Consider the following 21,029-nt stretch of genomic DNA (forward strand, 5'->3'; position numbering starts at 1 on the left):
ACTTCTAAAGTAACTACACAAAGGCATGTAGGTTCCTACATGTAGAACATCTGGTTGCAAGCCCACAACTCTGTGGCCATACCTGGAAAAGAATATAAACTTTAAGTATAACATAAGACTTGCAGAAATGTGCATTGAGGAGAATTTTTAAAAGTTAGTTTAGTTTAATAAACAAAAAAGCACAAGTAGAAAAAGAAATAGAGGAAAAAAGTGAGAGGAAACAGGAAGAGAGAGCAGCAACTCTGTCAGGACACACAGTTCCAGAGGATCCCAGAGGGATTCTACCTTCCTTCACAGAGTTTACCCTAAGAGAAAACATTGCAAATCACACCTCCTTGACCTAAAAGAGTACCAACTTTTCCTAGGCCCTATGCATTGAAAAGATTTAAGTTGTGCAGAACAAACTTTGCTTTTTACAAATCTCTACACATGAGTTATTATATATTTGTCAACCTAAAATAGCCCTTATTTGCCACATATAGGTACAAAGACTAGATTTGCGCCAGGCTGCTATCTCAGAGTGGTTTGTTGATATATTTGCTGTCCTCTGAGAAACAACTGTTTCAGCTTCTTTCATTGACATGCGAATGATGGGTCAAGGGGCACTAGTGGGTTTCTCACTCTAAAAGCCAGTAATGCATAGTCTGTGTCTTCAGTGGATGAAAGAGCTGCTGCAGAAGGCTGCTAATTGCCCCCTGTTCTCACCACACTGAAACTGTAAATGGGGAGGAAAGACATGGGCAAGGAACTGGTAATCTGTGGTGAGCCCATGACCTAGAATGTTTAATCAGGAAGAGTGTGAAGGAGAGAGAACTCAAACAAATTGAGACAGATAGAGTTTCATTCTATTTCACAAAATAAATATGTTTGAAGAGAGTACAAAGGAGAAGCAAGGATGAAATATGCACAGCTATTTGACTGCTTTGAATTGTCATGTCTGTAGAAATTGATGGGAAACAGCTTAGTAACAAAAGCAAAGAATTAAAACAGGAGTTCACAGGATTTGATCCCCACTGACACTATTGATCCACTCTGACCTTGGACAAGCCATTTTATTGTTGTATGTTCTGAAACACAGTTACTAACAGGGCTAACGAATTTCTGTGACACGTTTTGGAAAGCTTTATGAACCAATATTGGTTTTAAAACAGTAATGAAAATACAATCTTGAAGAAATTTCCCTCAGGATTCAGACACAAGCAAAGTCTTTTCCAATTAATATCCATCATATTTTATCTCTCACAAGTACACTATTTTTCTATACCACATATCTGAGTAAAGGCTTTTTCCTTCATTAATGTCCTAAAAATTTCCTTTCTACTTTCTTTTACTTCTACATTTCTGATCACCAGACAACTAGGTTAATTTGATCAGAAAAAAAAAATTGATCTTGTAATACTAGCTCTTGTCTGAGTACACCTAGAAAAGTTTAAATGCTTAACTACAGCTCTTCTAAACTACCTGACATTTTAAGTCCCTTCTGTGTGATCTTGCAGCAACAAGATTAATTCATCCTTTCTCCTTGATTGATTTTGTTTTGCTCTAAACATAATGCTTCACCAAATTTCTCTAAGCATTTTATGAGACACATCTCAACAGTTCCTTTCCCATTAACGACAATAGAGTTAAGCACATTCCTTGCTTGTTTAGCTAGCAAGGGCTTCAAAATGACCCACAAACCTCTTTCGGCCTATAGAGCTATAAAATACTGCCCAGCATCGCTAAAATTTATGGTCCATCTCCTTAAAAATCCCTGTATAAAAATCATTCAGCCCTGTCAGTGATACGATTTAAATTTAGTAACATTTAGGAATTACAGTGTAAGCTTTTTCAGGAGCGCTCTCTGTGTATGTGTGTAGAGAAAAGGTGTCATTCAGCCCGCACCGCTCATCCTTCTGTTCCACACACATTCTCAGTGGGTTGTTTTATTCAGACTTTTGACATGCATAGATACCCTGGCAGAATGGATCTCAGCTGCCCTGTGCTTGCCATTGCTACACAGCCTCTACCCTGCAAGAGGGAATGCAATGTTTTACTGACAGGCAGTTTTTTAACTGTTTCCTCCTTTGGCCATCTACTGGAAGTCCAGTATTTTTGTTGTTCTTTATAGCAGGTTTTCAGTCATTTGGCAGTAAGTAAACTGCTTTTTACTTGTTTAATAAAATTACTTTTAATACAGACTTAGGCTATAAGCATGACTGGTACCTGTCTCACTGTTGTGTTCTTCACACATATAAGTGCAATCTTCAGGCAACTAGAAAGAGCAAACTAACAGTTTTCTAAAACTGTTACTTCCCTGAATTCTTATGTAAATACTACAATATGTACTCATACAATTACAGCATTTTTCATTAATAAATCCTTAACTTTCCTACAAGTGCAGTTCCTTCTAATTATGTATTTGTATTGCCTATGCAATTCCGAACTAATTAGGTTGCAACTAGATTAATCTCTTTCATAGTTGCTAAACTCAATAATTGTTCTTGCAACAATCAATACATATTTAATTAATAGGAAAATAATTAGCTTATTAAATTACTTTCCCATGTTTTGCTGAGTGTTTGCATTGAAATGCCATTTTTCATCTCCTACAGTGACTTGAAATTTGGAGGTAAGGAAACTAACTCCCTAGAGCATTTTCCAGGTTTTGAAATCAGCAGGACTTTTGCACATGCATGAAATTGGACAGTAGGCCAGGATATAAAACATTTTATCACACTCCTCAAATGTAAATCATTCCATCGCCTCTTTCCCTAGAAGTTCTGAAATCACTGTTACACTTAAGTCTAATTTGAGAGAAATCTTAGTTTTCAAAAGATCTAAATTTCTAAAGATTTGTGAAACCATGCAAAGGTATTTTCTCTGGCTTCTTCATCAAATTAGTTGAGCTACCAAGAGGAGCTATAAATTTTGTAACGGGAGGAAAAATTTCTCTTGTAGTTCACCGCATACTAAACACCATAGGGCTCAGTCATGAGGCAAAAATCCACAGGAACTGAGATCTCACCAAATTGCTTCCTCATAGAATCATTCTCAGTAAGAAAGCCATCAAGTATAAGAATATTAAGATTATTTTTTTTTTTGTGATGCAAAACAGGAAACAGACTACAAGAGAGATCTACTTAGATTCCTCAAATATTAACCATATGAACTTTACTACTGAAATCACATACATCAAGCAGTAGACGGGCCTCAGTAGGTGGATGGTTGTAGGGACCTATACAAGTCCCATGCATAATGGCAACCTGAGGAAACGCCACAATATCATTAAGAGATCCAAATTTAACCTTGGTAAGTTTGAAATATCATATATACTCACTTTTATCTGCAAGAGAAGCAGCTGGGAACAGGAATTAGGAAACTGTGCAGTTCATGATCTTTCCCTGGATTGGTTTCTGGAGCTTGTAGGTATATCAGCACATGGACTACTGTTTCTGGCAGAAGTGAGGTCACCATCGTTACTGAATATTAAAAATGCAGAAGAATGTTGTAAGTGGAAATATGTCTATAATACAATATCCCAGTTTCATTACTATTACCTCCTTTTCTCCAGTATTTTTACAGATGTTGAAATCAATACTGTTTTTTCCTAATAAAAGTTTCTAAATTTTAAGTATGAGAGCAATATGGCAAATTCGTAATGTGGCACCACAGAGCAATATGGCACCAAAACTGGTGCCATTCTGATGTTTTACTTTATATGAGGTCTAGACATTTCAACAAATAAATGATAATTCAATTTTTAAAGGAATTTGGTGTTATGAATCAATAACATGCAGTTACTATGTAAGCTTGGCACCGTTCCTCACTCCCCATTGCATATTTTCAGACAGGAGACAGGCTGAGTCTCCCTCAATCTCTTTCTCAGCCACCAAATCTTGTTGCCCATCTTTGGCTCTTCTATCACGCTACTGTCGTCTCTAACATTTTTTCCCTTTCTCAGATTAACATTCAGTCTCTCACATTGTGTCCCTGAATTTTCAGTAATTAAATTCATTTGGAGTTACTACATAGTACAATAATTCAGACTCATCTATGCCATAGAGCATGAGAGCAAGATATATATACCTTGGAAGGGTATACTAATTTGAAAACTTACGCTAAGAGATTATTTCAGTATTTCTTGCTACTTAAAACAATTCAGTCAAAGAACAAATTACAGTTGAAATGTACTCTTAAGTCCCATGTGAGGCAATATAAAGTATTTTTGACCCTTAACTCGTTGATTTTCAGCAAAAGTTTTCCAGCTGAGCAGCCAGAAAGGAGGGCAATATTTTTTCCAAAATAAATGATTTCTAGACATCTCTTCCTAAAATATATTTAGTCTTTATGACTTTTTGTTCTAGTTTAAGATGAAGTGATAAATAAGTATACATCATTTCAGGAACAGATTAATCAGCCAGCTCTATGAATACAGGTGTTTTGAAAACTTAGTCAAAGTTTCCTTAAATTTCAATGAAAATGGACCTGGAGTAGGATTATGCAGTCAGGTGCTCTGCAGGTGGTAATTGCCATGAGGTGCTAGCAAGACCTTGTTTCCCCTATTAACCTTATTTAGAATAGCTAAAATTCTTAAGTTTTTTATTTAAACTTTTTTGAATTTTTAGAATTAAGAATATTTTTTATGAAGAGAGGGTGCAGGTTTGAGGGCCTCATCCTTCCTATATTGTTATATTCCATTTTTATTTTCTCAGATTAGACATATTTTACCTGAGATTTACCTAGCACTTATTTAAAATGTCTCCATTTATCATTCCTTCATAGCTGATGAATAAGTTAAGTGCCTTCTTACTATCGTCAGCCCACAGGTAACACCATTCAATGTACTCATTATTAAATAACAATAATTATATACAATATATTTTCTAGGACTCACTCTAACAAAGTAAATACTACACACTAATGTAAACCTCTTTAAGCTTGCTAATTACGTAATGACTATTCCTTGAATTAAGGAAACCTGTGTCAATTTTTTTCTTATTCTTGGTTTTGCTCCTTACATGTGCTAAAGGTTTGTTTCTGCCATTTTTCTTAAGCTGCTTATGGTCAGTAACTATTCATCAGGAGCAATGCTACTGACCAACTCCAAAGAAAAATCTCACTTAGCCTAAGATTTTATCAATTATGATCAGTTATGTGTAATATTAGAGAGCTCATATATAAGTAAATGTGCTCAATGACTGTAGTTATAGCTTTGTATGCCCTCTGATAGCTCATTACATTCTGTACATTTGTGCAAGAACTTAGTCATTATTAGAAAAGAAACATATCCCCTAAAGTATTTGTCTTTTATTAAAAACAGTAAGAACATCATCTTACTTTCTTCAGAATTCACCACTTTCCTTGGACATCTGATAAAGGATGTTAAAACTTACTCAGTTGCTTGGTGACAGAATGTTTTATTAATAAAGCCAATCTTTAGATGCTCAGCTTTAATGTTGTTGTCTGTGTACTGCCTTCTTCAACATGTAGTGAAGTTTAGCGATGCTCAAATTCCAAGTAATTCAAGTAGACGTATTTTAACAATAGTTGGTATTTAGACTTATGGATTCCACTCTGTAATAACTATACAAACAATTTTTAAAAAACTTTAATACAGTTCTATTTTGCAGGCAGAAGTAGTAAAGCAGAAACCTCATGTTCAAGGCCAGACCTTTTAATTTGTATCTAAGACTTTACATCTCACAGATCAAAAAAGACAGATACAATTTCTCTTATGCTAACTAAAATTGCCTTGCTTACCTTAGGATATTAGTAAATGCTGGCCCTCTCATAAATTAAGTGTGATGGAAGAGGTAAATGGATTAGATTCTTTTATGGTGTATAGTTCTTATTAATATCGATATTGATTTTACACCAACTCAGGATATGACCAAATGCTTTTAAAATAATGCATTACAGTTCAGCTGTCAAAATGCATTCTTTCAAACAAAATAACATTTCATTTTGAACAGATAGACAAAGCTTTCTTTTACGTGGAACAAAAGAAAAACTTCAATTAAAATGTTCAGAACTGCAGGCACCAACAAGTAAAGGGAAGCTTAAAGCTGTTTAGTCTAGTTTTATCTCAAAAGGCATTCATTCTCCAACAGCTCAGTTCTCGCTGGTATTCCAGAAACAAATTGTCTCACCTTGGTTTCAATAGAATGGCACCTTTCTAATTCATACAGGCACAGCAATTATTTCCTCCTACCAGCTAAGGGTTTTAAAATGAATAACCCAATTATCCAGAATTATAGGGTACCTTGGTCTGCAGGCTTTCATTCAGCATGAAAACAAACAAACAAAAAGCACACAGAAAAAAAAAAAAGCAGTGAGGGGGCACAGGCATGAATCTGCAATCATGCATAGTTTAAAACCAAAACAGAAACAAAACTTTTGCCTTTCCTTACCTCAGGGGATAGGAGAAACAAACAATGTGTGCCTTGGATAGCTTCTCGTGCAGATATGCAGAGTCCTTTGAACCTCTGCAGGTAGTTAAATACTTTTAAAAATGCAGTTTATGTCAGTATTTTGCATGACTGTAGGTATCTACAAGTCCTCACGTGTTAGGGACACAGCAAATAATTTAGCTAATAGGAGGACTAAATATTCTTAGAACCAGGATAAATATTTCCTAGGATGACGCCAAAACTGGTACCTCCTGGCAATAGGAATTACTCACTGATGCATTCCTCCTCAGAACATGCACCAGCAAATCCACAGTATTCCACCAGATCCAAAAGATGAACCCATGAGGAGGGAAGGGAGGAAAGGCGGTTTGTATATGCATGCCCTTATTCTGGCTACCACTGCAAAACATTCGATAACCTCACAGCAGGGCTCACTATCCTTTATCACAGTGCCACACTAATATAGTTATTCAGAATTATTTTGGTTCAGAAGCCAGCTCACATTAGCCTGCAATGCATAGTATAAACACTCTTTGTTCCACAAAATCCAATTAAGTGTTCCAAGATACTACAGAAGAACATGGGAGCTGAAATGAGAATGACATTTTAAGGCAGTATCTTTATTCTGCTCCCAGTCTTTAAACATAAACACAGGTATTTTCAAAGGCTGAGTCCCAGCCTTCGTCCCAGAACTGCCTTTAAAAAAATGGACAGAGGAATGTGGTAGCGTGGGCTGTGTGGGTATTAGAGTGGTTTTAAGGTGTTGACAGGGTTTTTACAGAAAAACAGTTAAATTAAGTCCCTCTTGGCTGTCTACTAACAGGTGGGATTTATCAGAAAGGTTTTTAATTTGTTGGCATTTTAACAAATTGCAATTTCAAGTCTATTAATTAAAACATTAAAGTAGAAAAAAAACCCTCTCATGGGAATAACCACATTTCATTATTTAAGTAAAACCAGCACTTTATAAATAGTGGATTGAAGTGATACACCCCCGTATGTCAAGGTTTTTATTCATCCGAATAGTTACTAATTATTACTAGAATTGCCTGTGATCTATTTTGATTCTAAAAAGAAATGAGGTAATTAATGCCAAAAATTCCCCAATTACAATGGGATTGATTTACCATAGTGGCTGTAATTTTCAGCCTAAGATCATAAAATCAGCTGCAAAAAGGGAAATTCACCAACTTGAAGGATGGTTTCATTTCCCAGTCATTTTCCTCCTCCGTTTCCCAAACGTTCAACAGAGTCAACAATGAAGCAGCATTTCCAGTGTCCACTGTTTGGTTTCCACAAGCTATCTTTGCCAAACAACACTGGTCTGGATTTCCTACCACCAAAGCATATCCTGGGGTCCAGACACCAAAGCATGTCCAGAGAATTCTCTCTGTTATTGAAGAGGAGATTTAGGAATCTGCAGGCACCAGTGTTTTTAATTTAGCATTCAAATTCTGTGTCAGGAAATACTCAGAAACGCTTCAGCCTGAGCAGCTCAGCACCCACTCCATGCCCTGCAAAGCATGAAAGGCCACAGACTGCACATTCTTCTGCCTCCCCCACCTGCAGCACCTGCACCAGCAAGCACTCGCACCTGAAAATCAATGCTCCCCTTTAGGCAATGCTTAGAACAGCATCGCACCTGGAATTAATTACCTCTTCAAGGAGATTCACACCTCTGGTCCACTCTTTCCCTCTGCTTTATGAAGCAACACATTATTATGAAATATATACACAGTAAGGGGATCACTCAGATTGAGTAGGACGTTTCTGCTGTGTCAGGCAAGTGACCACACTAGTAGGTTAGGTGGTTGCATCATTTTCTTTCAGGGCAAAGACAAGGAAGAGTTCACTTATTCAGACACAGGAATAACTAGGTCCTACTTCTTGGACAAAAGTTAATTCTCCTTGCATGTTGCTGCAGTAAAGCATCTTGACATATTGACTACCTCAGAGTTAGTTCAGGTGTCTCTAGCCTGGCACTGACTTGGAAGGTGTAATGGATATGCACCTAAGCCTCTCCAGAAACAATAGGATACTGAACTTGAAGTAATTATATACCTAGAAGTTACTTATAATGAAATACTGTCTTTCCTTAGAAGACCTATTAGTGTGTCCAGCTGTTCAGTCTTGTTATTGCTACAAAATGGCTGAAAAGCATTCTTATATAATAAATAATAGTAGTAATATACACATATATCAAGCTGTACATAAATATCCAGGGCACAATGGCCACTGTAGTACTAGTGTAAAATAGGGAAAATAAAACACATTACATATGAAACAAGAAGGACATGCAAAAGAATATTTATCATTTTCAGATTTCCACTTTAGCTGTTTTATAGCTAAGGGATACAATAACTGATCCCTTCAGAACTATTCAGAAGTCTATGAACTATTTCTGAACTGACTTTTCAGTATCAGATTTTTAAATTATTATTTTTAAAATTATATAGTAATTCACTGCATGAATCTATAAGAGTTTACTGTCCCATTCTAAACCTGGAAAATCAGAGTTCTGGCAGCTGCAGAGCGCCATGAATTTCACTGCCTGATACTTGGCTTTGCCTTCTATCTTCACATCAGTTGAAGAGAAAGAAAAAAAAAGCCTCAAAATTTTGTAGTAGCATTAATAATTGTCTCTTTTGCAGATAATGGCAGAAAAGAGGGTTGGTTTATTTTTTGGTTTTGGGTTGGGTTTTTCTGGGAGGAGGGTTGGGGGTGGGTGAGTGAAGAGAGGGGGATATGTTGTTTCTTCCTTGTTTCCATTTTCATTCTCTGCAACTAAAGCACCTTTTTGTCTACATCCAAACCGCTTCCCAACTGTTATGAAACTCAGGGAACATTTCCAAATTCTGCACAGCTTCTTTAATTAAACTTGTCAAACCTAGATGACATCCCCATGGGAAACAGACATGGCTTTATGCAAGGTTAATGTTCTTTTAACCTCCTTCAGAGCCAGCCATGCTGCTATTACTGGCCTCCAACAATTTGAACGAGGTCTTACTAGCATTGATGGATTACTCCAGCAAGATCCTTTCTAGTTAAAAGCATTTAAAAGACACCCAAGGGGAGAAATAGCATTAACACAGAGATGTACTTATTTATTGCCAGGCAGGGACACCCCGAGAAAAAAAGTAAATCAAATATATCTCACACAGTCTTAGGGAGGAGGAACAGACAATAGAATGACAAATTTTCCATGGCCCTTGAACCAAGGAAAGGACTAGTTTGAAACAGAAAATGATAGTAGATTATTTACAAACGATCATCACTTCAGGATGCTGCAGAATAATTAAAGAGTTAGGACATAAGTGTCTTTGTAAGAGTGACTATCCTAGAACCTGTGTTCAGACTCCTCTCAAGAGTGCTTAAATACACTTCTTACATGATTATGTACTTGTGGGACAAAGATCATAGTCTAATGCAAATCTCTACTACTGTGGAATGAGAAGTCAAGTCAAAATAAGCCCCTCATTTGTTAAACAAGATAAAATTATTATGATAATTGTTATTTATTTTAAACTTAGTGAAAATGGTGTTAACTTGACACAATCTGAATTTTAGGAGCATGCTCTTAAATAAAGAAGTAGTATAAGTGTAACATTACCCAGACATTGCAGCAAAACACAGTATAATTGGTGGGTTTCAGCTAGGCCACATAGTACTTCTCAGGAAGACTTTGTTATGCCAGCTAAGCTCCCTGCAAAGTCATTGAAGTCTTTCCATTGATTTTAGTAGGATGAAATGGATCAGTCTATAATGGCTTTGACCTTTTATCAGGTTGGGAGCCAGTACTGCAGTAGAATAATCCACAGCCAAAGCATATAAATCACTTTATCACTTTTTTTCTAATGCAGCTATCTGCTAGAAAGTAATGTTCCTGAATAAAAATGTAAATATGAAAACCTTCTCCCCTTAGAGTTAATAGTAAGAATTCTCTCTTGCAACAGAACTGGGCAAACTCAAGACAGAAATCAAAGCCACAGGTCTCCAACAGCTTACAGGAACTGTAAGGACAGCACGCCAAATGTACATCAGTGCCTGTAACCAGTCTCGTACAACTGACTAACACCATATCCATCTGCCTTCAGTTCAACGAGCAGGTCAGTGGATGACACTGGGACTGAGCCTGATTTCTATAACAAATCAACTTATCAGCTCTGTCACAGCCTCTAAACATAGCACTCTTAAGCCTCAGACTAAGCATAGTAACTATTTCAAAACATTAGCATTTTCTTTCAGATGGAGACCTCAGTTTTCAGTTGTTCTATATATAAATAAAGGTTTCTCCCTGAGTAGAAAAGGGCTGAATTTCAGAGAAGTCAATATTCAGTAGCAGACAATCAGCCCAGAACACTTCTTAAAATTTTGTAAAAGCTTCAGTTTTGCAAGCTGATAGGAGTGAAAAGAAAACCCTTATAAAATTTTTAGAATTAAACCTGAACTCATTAACTTAGAGTGATGCTGATATCAACATCAAAGATTGTATTTATACCAGGTACACAGTACAGTTAGTGTACTTGACTGTGCACAGTGACCAAATGCCACTGTTTCATGGGTTCTCTTAAAGTCTACAGCTGGGCATAAGCTGCTTTTCACTAGGTAGCACCTGAAAACACAAAGCCATTGCTTTTTCCCCGAGGGCAACGAAGCATCTGCTCCCATGTCCCACAGATCCAAGGAAATAGAAGGGGACAAGAAGGAAAGGCAGGGAGAGACAGGAAAGGTATCTGAAGATAAAGCAGGAACCCAAAGCACTGTTAGAGGAGCAAGGGACAGCCAGTCTTCAAAGTGTATGAAAATAAAGTCCAAGAAGGATCTGAAAAGCCAGCACAGAGTGAATTGCAATCTAGAAAGGTTTTAAATTATAGAATGAGAATAAACATTAAACTTGGGGCCCACCAGGCAAATCAGCATCACTATAATGAGATTTACTTACAACTCTTTTCAACATGCTTTCTCCAGAGCTGCAGCTGCATACAGATTATATTCTGCTTAGGTCTACTAGCTTTTCTGAGTCTTTCAGGAATTTCTTTAACTAGGCTTGTTTTAGCAAAAAGGTAGAAGTAGATCTTGCTTCTCTTCAGATCTGGTCCTAGAAAAGCAAATAGATGAATGTCATCTGTTATTCAATTTACACTGCTCATTCCTTATGTAGATGCTCTATGCATCCATTTCCAAAGTGTTACACCACTTTCCTCTAAATACCACATTCATTTTTGCCCCATTTTTCAGTTAAGACAAAAAAATCCCGAAGCCAGGACAAATATCACAGATCTGTAGGGACTACCTTGCTAGACATATTGATGAGCTGAATGAAGTTTTCAAATAACTGAAATACTTTTTATTTACAATTTTAAGTGCTATTGATGCACGGTGGCCAAAGTAGTAACAGTGAGTTAAAGAGAGTCACAAAGAGCATACCACAGTCCCTTTATAGGATGTTACGAATGCCAATTTCCCATAAACTTCAGGGTTCAGAAGTTTAGGGACTTGTAGTTGTCACAACAATCTCATCATATTAACAGAAAAATTCTGTTGAGATGGTGTGTTTAAACGTCATGATGGAATGAAACGACGACTGTGAAAGTCTAAAGACCTGCCTCTGCTATATAAGATTACTGCAACAGATCTACTGGAATAGGCTTTTATGTCAGCTATTCACTTTACCATCAAAACCAGTTTGAAATGAAATAGAAGTATGCAAACCTACAAAACCAAAACTTTACAACTATTTGCTGCAATGACCATAAACACATTAACTACTTTTTACTCTTTTATACATGAAGACAAATGCCCATTTTGTGATGAAGGTAAATAATATTTGCTGTTCAGTCTAACTAGAAAATAATTTTCATCCATAATGAACTAATGATAGTCATATATTTTTACAATGCTCTTGTGTACAGTTTCAAAACCTAGAGGAAAGCAAATAGACATATTCATATTACAATTATTTTAGTTTTTTTAATTCTCAAAGTATGTGTTTATGCTTAAATATTTATGCTTATTTCATAATTGCCCTCAACATTGGTAGTTATCACAGAAGACAGTTCTGCTATGTAAGGGGGCACATTTTGATCTAGATGTCTATATTTGCAGTAGGATTTTCATATTCCCATACTATCACGCTTCACCACTACAGTTCCACCATTGCCAGAGGAATTAAAGAATGATGAGTTAGCCCATTCTTAGAGGGACCAGTCTTTTAAAAAAAACTTTCTCTTTACAGCTTGACCGCACTTGACATTGATATCATAGAGAAGGTCACGTGAGATAATGCAACAACGAGCTGCTCTCCAACAGTCGGACTTCCAAGTTCTTCACTTCCCACCTCTGCCAAGGTGTGTGCCTCTTGGAGACTGCTGCAGCTGAGACAGAGTTCTGATACCGGGCAGATCAGTCAGGTAAGAATGGGCACAAAGCAGCACTTGTCAGCTTGGAAGAAATGGTACTTAAAAGGATTTGTTTTCTTTTGCTTTGTGTTAATTTCCCTGTGTCAAATTAATGATATACCATACAATGAAACACTATTTTATTCACAAGGCAAAAAAAAAAAAAAAGACAAATGGCTGAAGAAAAGGAATGTCAGCCTTTAACCTACAAAAACCATCACACACCTATATATCCCTCTCTATATATATCTCGCTCTATATGGGAAAAAGCTTACCTAGAAGATGTCAAGTTCTCTAGTAACCTAGGCATAGAAGAAGGTCCTGGTGTTGGCACTTTTTTCAGTCCAGTGTGCTCTCCTTAAGGATGTTCTGGTTTTCAGACATAGTAGACTTGTAGTGGACCTAAGAAAAAGATCCACAGAAATAAATCTGGGAGGAAGGACACTACAACATTAGGTATAATTTTTAAACAAACAAACATACATTTTCTGTGCTCTCTTAAGGAAAAGCAACAGGGCGTCCACAAAGTTCTAGAAACAGATGTCAGCTGCAAGAAAGAAATTATAACCTCCCCAAATAAACTACTGGCAGCTCCCAGAAGAATTAATAGCTACATTTTGCAGTTACGGCACTCTCTTGCATCTTGTATTTCTTCATCTGTGCCCAAGACAAAAGGATTATTCGAAATGTCAAGTGTAAACAGCTTTGCTTTTTATTTGCTTTTACTGAAAAGAGCATGGGAAGAGTGAAATTGTAAACTGGAAATGAAGAAAAATACCATAGAACAATACTATAGAATCATTAAATTCCAGTCACTTTCTATCTGCTGATCATTTTGAACCGGACCATAGCTCTTACAATTACAGAACAAGAGTATTTATTAGTAACTGTTCTGGATCTTATTCTGTCTTAAGAGTCGCTAAACTTGGCTTATTGGTTTAGGGCCCTTGTGTGTACTTAAAAGTTAGGTTCTAGAACAGTGTGCAGGATTATAAGTTTCTAAATAACCTTTTCATTTTTTAGCTGAGAAATGAGTATCTGGAAGTCCTTAATAAACATGGAATGTCCACTGTTGTTTTTTAATTTGAGGGTTGTTTGGGGTTTTTTTAACATGGTTTGCTTTAGCATTTTAGGCCCACACTTTCACAGCTGCCAAACAAAAGTTATAGAAAAACTTGTTTATATACCTTAGCATGCAATTGCTTAGGTTTTCTGGCAGGTTTCAAGCAAGATTTACTTTATTTTTCTGTAAAGATAATCTTCCAATTCTACTTCCAAAATATCAAAGTATTTTAAAAGAAATACCGCACAAAATTGAAATCAGGTGAGTTTGTTTTCATCTTGAAACAGTACACTCTATGGTATCTCTCTCTATTTTTGATGTTTCCACTTCTATCATCTTCAGTATTAGGAACCAGTTTTGGAAATTTTTAGGTTTTCTACTTCATTCTGTCGTGGTTCAGCCTCAGCTGGCAACTGAACACCACGCAGCCGCTCGCTCACATCCCCCCCCCACCCCTGTGGGATGGGGAAGAGAATCGGACGAGCAAAAGAACTTGTGGGTTGAGATAAGCACAGTTTAATGATTACAATAAAATGATGATGATAAATGATTATGATAATAATGACAATAATGTTAATATAATAAAAGGGAAAAGGAAGGAAAGGGAAAACAGGAAAAAATAACGCAGAAACACGAACGATACAGCCGCTCACCACCCGCCGACCGACGCTGCCCGTCCCCGAGCCGCGCTTGCTCCCTCCCTCCCCCGGCCAGCCCCTCCCAGTTAGCATACTGGGCATGACGTTACATGATACGGAATATCCCTTTGGTCAGTTTGAATCCGCTCTCTCAGCTGTGCCCCCTCCCCTCCCAGCTTCTTGTGCACCCAGCAGAGCATGGGAGGCTAGACATGTCCTTGACTAGTATAAGCGCTACCCAGCAACAGCCTAAACATCTGTGTGTTATCTCAACAGGATTTTTTTTTTTTCCCTGCTAATTTCAAAGCACAGCACTATACCAGCTAGAGTGAAGAAAATTAACTCTATCCCAGCTGAAATCATGACAATTCACAAACGTTAATATGTTAGTCAACTCGCTCATACTGGGGGAACTTCATCCTACTACATTTATTGGATGTGTACACATGACACCAGCTATAACTAGCAGAAAAATATTCTTTTTTAATGTACACTAAATGGAAGTCATACTTCATAAAAAGACAAATGTTGTCCAAAAAGCAGATTCGTTGCCAGATGTGCAATGAGCCAATAATCACACACTCAGGAGACAATTTATTTCAGGGTTGCGCAAGCCTGGGTGCTGGTTGGTTTTCCACAAATCAAGCACAACAAAGCTAGTACCTTTGTCATATTTACACAATAAATTCATACATATTCTGCCTATCTAATAGACATTCCTTCTAATCTACATAGATGGGGTAATGGCATTAAGTCACTTCTCTTGGCTCACATCAGTGCACTTCCTTTCTTTGGGGGTCCTTGGTGGTCTTCACGGGTGAAATACCCTAACCCTTTTTATCCATACATGGACGCATGTCACCTAAGGACAACTCAAGGCTGTTTTCTCTTGCCAACTCTCCTTTATTTTCTTCCCGAGTGAATGTTTGTCCTTGATTAAATGGATAATGCTGATGGCCAAGATACCCTGTCTTTAAACTTAGGTTAAATATTAAAACATCAAACACTACATAAACAATGCTTGATCAAAAAGGAGTTTACATTCACTCTAATTAAACGTAACCAATACCTCTTCTTTCCAAGGGGCAGTTGTTCCCTTACACAAGGAGAAGAAAAAAAAAAAGAAAAAAAATGTTACTTATTTGAGCTGCTGTTATTTTATACTCTCAAATATAGCCATCATCTTTAGAGGCATAATTATTACTAGGGCTTTATTTACACAGACAGCTTCTGTCTCAGAGACTTTAAAAATCTGATTAGAGTAAGTGAGAAAGGGAGAGTTAAATTAAAAAATAGATTGACCAGTATACTGTTTTTTTCTATTGAAACATATTTCTGGGATAAAGAACACTTGGGTAACATGGAATCTCATTCTCCAGGGGAGACAATGGGAGTTACTTGTACCCAACTCACAACTTTTATTACCAGCCAAAGCTTACAATAAGAGGACTCCCAAATTGTTTTCTACTTCCTGGTGTTTAACCCTATAAAACACAGGAATTAATAGTTGCACTGAGAGTTGGAGTGGGAGAAAACCTTTAGAACATCAAAATTTTATACAAACAATGACCTTAAGACCAGAACATTTTCTGGGCATTAATGCCAAAGCACCACATCTAATTAAATTAAAGCAAGCCCCAGTCCAATTAACTATGATTTATAGAGTTTAATGTACCTAATTTTGCATATTTGTATTTTATTACTATATTTCAGCAATTTTTTTTAGTTTCCCCACATATAAATTCTTTTGACATCAGCAGAAATAAAATTCTCAATGGCCCAATGGCTCATGTGCCTTGTTACATCGCAATCTAAAGGAACAAAACTTAAAGCCCAGTAGAGTGAAATTAATGTAATTTAATACAACAGAAAGCTATTCCTCTTTTTAAAAACTATTTTTTGTATGCATTTAGGGTTTGGTTTGGGGATCAGAGCTGGCAGGCTATTAATAGGTACATGGTAACAGAGCATTAAAAACAGTGCAGATTTTTCCAAGAAATAATTCACTGTTTTCCAGCCTGCAAGTAATCCAATATTAGCATGTTTGTTTGTACTCATGAGAAAAAAAGGATTGTTTCACTTTTACATAAGATCACACCTAAAATTTCAGGCTGCTTTCCCCCACCCCCCATTTTGTATTTTGAGCTTTTAGGAAGTGTAATATTTTCACAATTGGGCATCCTTAGCAAAGACAGATGGAGTCTAAAAAAGATTCATAATATATAAAAACTTATCAAGATATTAGAATACTATAGCAATAAAGAATTTCCCTATGGATAGCTCTGACCACCTGTTAAATTTGTATAATTTATTTTAATTACAAGATTTAGGAAAAAAGAAAGAAAAAGAAAAATTATAAGATAAACCATCATGTCTTTGTGGCTTCATAAATTCCCCAGCTGTTCAGAACAGTATTTTTTCTTTTTTTAATAAAACAGAAAGTTGGGGGGGGTATTTTGTTTTAATCAGAAAACATGATCTGTTGATATACAAAGTTCTTATAGGAAAGGTCCACTAGTTTCAAGAATTTTTAATGCAAAAAAATTGTGAGGTTTGGGGAAGAGATTTTTATGGTAAAATTCTTAACAGTAGTAAACGGTCTGAACCCTGGAAGTAGAGCAGATGTTCCAATTCTTACTCCGACCCATCTCAATATTCAATGTTGAGTGAGTCTCTCAAGTCAGAAAACTATTCAAATACCTCAATATTCACTGGACCAAGAAGAAAAAGGCTGAGTTTATAAAGCCAGCAGTTACATTATTCATTTAGGCTGTGGAAGAACCAATCCCTTCTCTGGACCGCCTACAGTCATGCAGAATAGAGAATTATCATTTGACTCTTCCTCATCATAGGTGACTGCCTGAATTATCAGGCAAATGATCTGAAGCGTATCCATCTCATTTTTCTGAATAATTTCAACATGGTTTTATTTTGAAAGTGCTGAACGCAAAACATTTTATGGAGTTGAAAAATCTAGTTACAATTTTTATGTGTTTTTTTTTTCCCCCCATTAATTACATTTTTAATTTATCAGTAGTGAGCAGAGTTCTATTGCAAAAATTGAGTTCTCATCTCTAAATGTACAACTAGAGAGCAGAAGATTCATAATGTATTTATCTTTTATCTTTTCTAATAGAACAACAGCATTTTTAAGATCCATAATCAAAACAAGAAAAAGGGAAGGGAAAAATAACTGTTTTCATAAAATGGATTTAAGCTAAACCCATAAAAAGCCTTCTTCTTACTGGTTTGGGGTTTGGTTGTTTGGGGTTTTTTTTTTTTGGTAGCATTTTAGAGATTAGGACTGAATGCTAGTTTTTATGCAGGATTATATGTAGAGCTGACAAGCTCACAAAACTAGTCAGAACTGTTAACATTAAGTACTCTGCAAACATATCCAAAATGCATACAAGTGAAGCCTTTGGAAAAAATAATGACGACGTCCTTATTGCACTGGGAATGAAAGAAAAGAGATAACAGAAAGAAGGAAAACAGAAGGAAAACTTGTATATGGAAAGGAAAGCAACCACCAAAAAATAAGAACTCCGGCCACGCTATCATGTACAATTATAATTACCACCAAAACACTTAGCATTCTTAATGCATTCTTGCATTGTATTCCAGAATTGAATTTAAAAAAACCAACCTGTAAAATAGATGTTAACAAGTATAAGACAAGTATAAGAGACAGTATAACCTGTCACACATCTATATGCTCAGTATAATCAGTAAAAAGATCTGTCATGAAACATCACAAACTAATAAGGCCAGCAAGGAAGCAAAACACCACTCAAAACTGCTATGTCCACTGAATTCTTTGGACATTAATATCTTATTTCTCTATATTTCCTTTTAGTAATTAGTACTTTAAAATGGAAATCTAATTTACTAATTTTTAAAAACTACAAGTAGTTCATTGGCAAAAAGGATTCACAGCCAAACTGATGGAAAACCCTGCTTCACATTCTGTTAATATCAAAGGAAAATAATTAACTGATGTTACTCTGAACAGGACTGGACTTCTAGAAGAGTTTAAAAGTGTTTCCACATACTATTAGTTTTAAGTAAGACAACAAGAAGTCAGCAACTCTCATGTTAAATAAGTGGGTACAAAGATTATATTTTAAGACTAATCTTATATAAATGTTCTTCAGTTATTGGAACAACGGTAGAATGAATGTCAGGTGAGAAATATTCCATCAACTAATTGTGTGATTTTATATCTAGGCTAGCTGTATTGACAGTCATGAGAGAGAGTAATAGCCTACAAAAGAGAGAAGAAATAGAGGATTGTTTCACTGCTAGGTGGAACTTCAGAAATTGACACTTTTTTTTCCCTTCTATAGCATGACCCTATTTTTAATCTAAAAATATAGTGCAAATATCTGCAGTGGCCTTGGCTCTCCAGTACATTTAAGGTAGATGCTGCTTCTATTTCAGACGACATTGCTGAATTGCTAGTCTTTTCGGAGGATCACATTATTTAGGTGTGCAACTCACACCTAACTGTAGAGTTTAGAAAATAAACTCTAGACATTCAGTTTTGAAAAATAAGTTTGTTCCAGAGGCTCCTGAAGGCAACAGGACACAAGTTATTGAGCTTAATGCATAGGGAAAGAGCAATTTAATGTCCCTCTGGCCATTAAATATGCAGGAGGTGAAACTGCACAACCAAATCACTGCTCAAGCCTTTAAGTATAAAAAATATATGAAACTTTCTGAAATGACAGCAGCTTGCATGTTATGTACTTCCTTTTGCATTTACAGGATCCTGGAGATATTAAGATATTTCCTCTTTCCGGGAATAAGCTTGGATGTCACTGAGGAAACCCAAATGAGTCCTGGGACTCTGCAACTTTTTGCTGACCATTTTAAGAGAAGAGTCAAGGGAGTCTGCTACCTGTTATCTACGGTAAAGTATGAAGAGATTTATGACATTAGCCTTATGAGAAATAATGGCACATGAGCAAATCAGTAATATGATTGTGCACAGTGCAGAGGCTCCTGGCCCAAGACCAAAATAACCACTTCATTACATATGGAGCTTAAAGCCAAAGGCAGTTTGTTAGGCAAACAGTTATTTAAAAAGCTAGATTTTCCTAGATTCTTGGCTAGAATCAAAGGTATTCAGTCCCCATTTTGCTATCAAGAAAGATCTTAAATTCATTGAGTTCAGCAGTAGAAATCATAGGAAATTCTCATGAGGAATAATATTCCCCTTGAAAAGGCCAGATCACTGAAACTAAGGCTGTATAATGGGGGGTGGGGGTTGAGTGTATATAAAAGCCTGTAAGAACCCCCAAGCTGTGTACTGGAAATAGACTTTTGAAGTACCCTAGGGAAAGGGGAGAAAGATGGAAGGCTGCACACAAAAAAAATATCATAACACCTTTTTCTTACAAAAGGACTTGCACATATGGGTGTGTTTCTCTCCAAAGAAAAGAAGAGCTAAATGGGAAAGAAAGGAGGAAATAGACAGACTCTTTCCTGAATAGTAAGACCCTGTGGTCAGAACATTCCTCTAGCGTAGTCATGTAAATTCAAGAGCATCCTCCAAACCAAGCAAATGTTCGGGAATTTTTCTAATTCAAGGATATCCAATGGGATTATTTTACTTTAAATTTTACCAGAATGAGCTTTGATAGGTCAAATATATATAACTGTAATAACATATTATATCTTAAATGAGATAAAAAACCCTTTTCGTTTTGTGCGAGAGCAAAATTCAATGAGACTATGTTTTTAACAACTTCTACTGAATGTCAGAAGAGTAAGGAAACAAACCCCCAAACAGCAGCATGTTTTCAGCATTTTTATGGTTCACTGTTTTCAACAATACTGCTCCAGTTGTTTAAAGAAGTCTGATTACATATGCTGTAATATTTAATCCCAAATTATGTCTGCTTCACAGATGAACCAAAGTTAATACGTTTACTCTTTCACGTAAGCCAAAGCAGTGTCAGATCGGTTTTGTCCCTTCTGATTTCTGCCTTTGACTGCAGAATTATTACAAACTGCCTTGAGGAATACTTTTCCTTTTAATAACATGCAGAAAATACAAACCTTCAAGTGTAGTTGTTGTTCAAGGTTATGTACTAGAAAAGAAGTAGCATGTAGCTATTAAATTGTCAGACATTAAAACACGCACAAATCATAACAAATCCCATAAAATGCTGTGCACCAGCCAAAGTTTACAACTTCAGGATAAGTTCCAGGAGACAGAAACATCTAAATGTCAGAGACCCAACTGACAATGATCTGCATGCATGAACATGCACACAAAACAACAATAATGAAGGAAATAAGGGAAGATATAATGTGATCAATGACAATGTGCAACTCCAAGCATACCTCACAGAAGCTATAAACTGAACAGAAAATTAACTGTGGACCAGCTAAGAAAGAGCAGTTCATCTAGAAGGCAAGATTAAATCAATTAAAACAATTTAACCTGCTTTAGCAGGTCCTAAAAACAACCTGTTCTTCAAACGTATTTGAATATTATATTGCCTTATACTAACATAAGGAAGGAAATTCT

At 36.3% G+C, this 21,029-nt stretch overlaps 1 long non-coding RNA gene across 1 annotated transcript in view; it reads right to left on the bottom strand.

Moving 5' to 3' along the window:
* Positions 1-1,539: 1,539 nt before the first annotated feature.
* The window catches only part of LOC142056073 (uncharacterized), a 109,940-nt gene continuing 90,450 nt past the window's right edge, over positions 1,540-21,029 (bottom strand). The window contains exons 9-11 of the long non-coding RNA XR_012660202.1: positions 13,066-13,192; positions 11,335-11,490; positions 1,540-3,461 (exon numbers count right to left, since the gene is read on the bottom strand). This is a non-coding gene — a long non-coding RNA (uncharacterized LOC142056073). The remainder of the gene's footprint in view (positions 3,462-11,334; positions 11,491-13,065; positions 13,193-21,029) is intronic.

This window comes from Phalacrocorax aristotelis, chromosome 4 (genome assembly GCF_949628215.1).
Source record: "Phalacrocorax aristotelis chromosome 4, bGulAri2.1, whole genome shotgun sequence".
Classification (NCBI taxonomy): domain Eukaryota; kingdom Metazoa; phylum Chordata; class Aves; order Suliformes; family Phalacrocoracidae; genus Phalacrocorax; species Phalacrocorax aristotelis.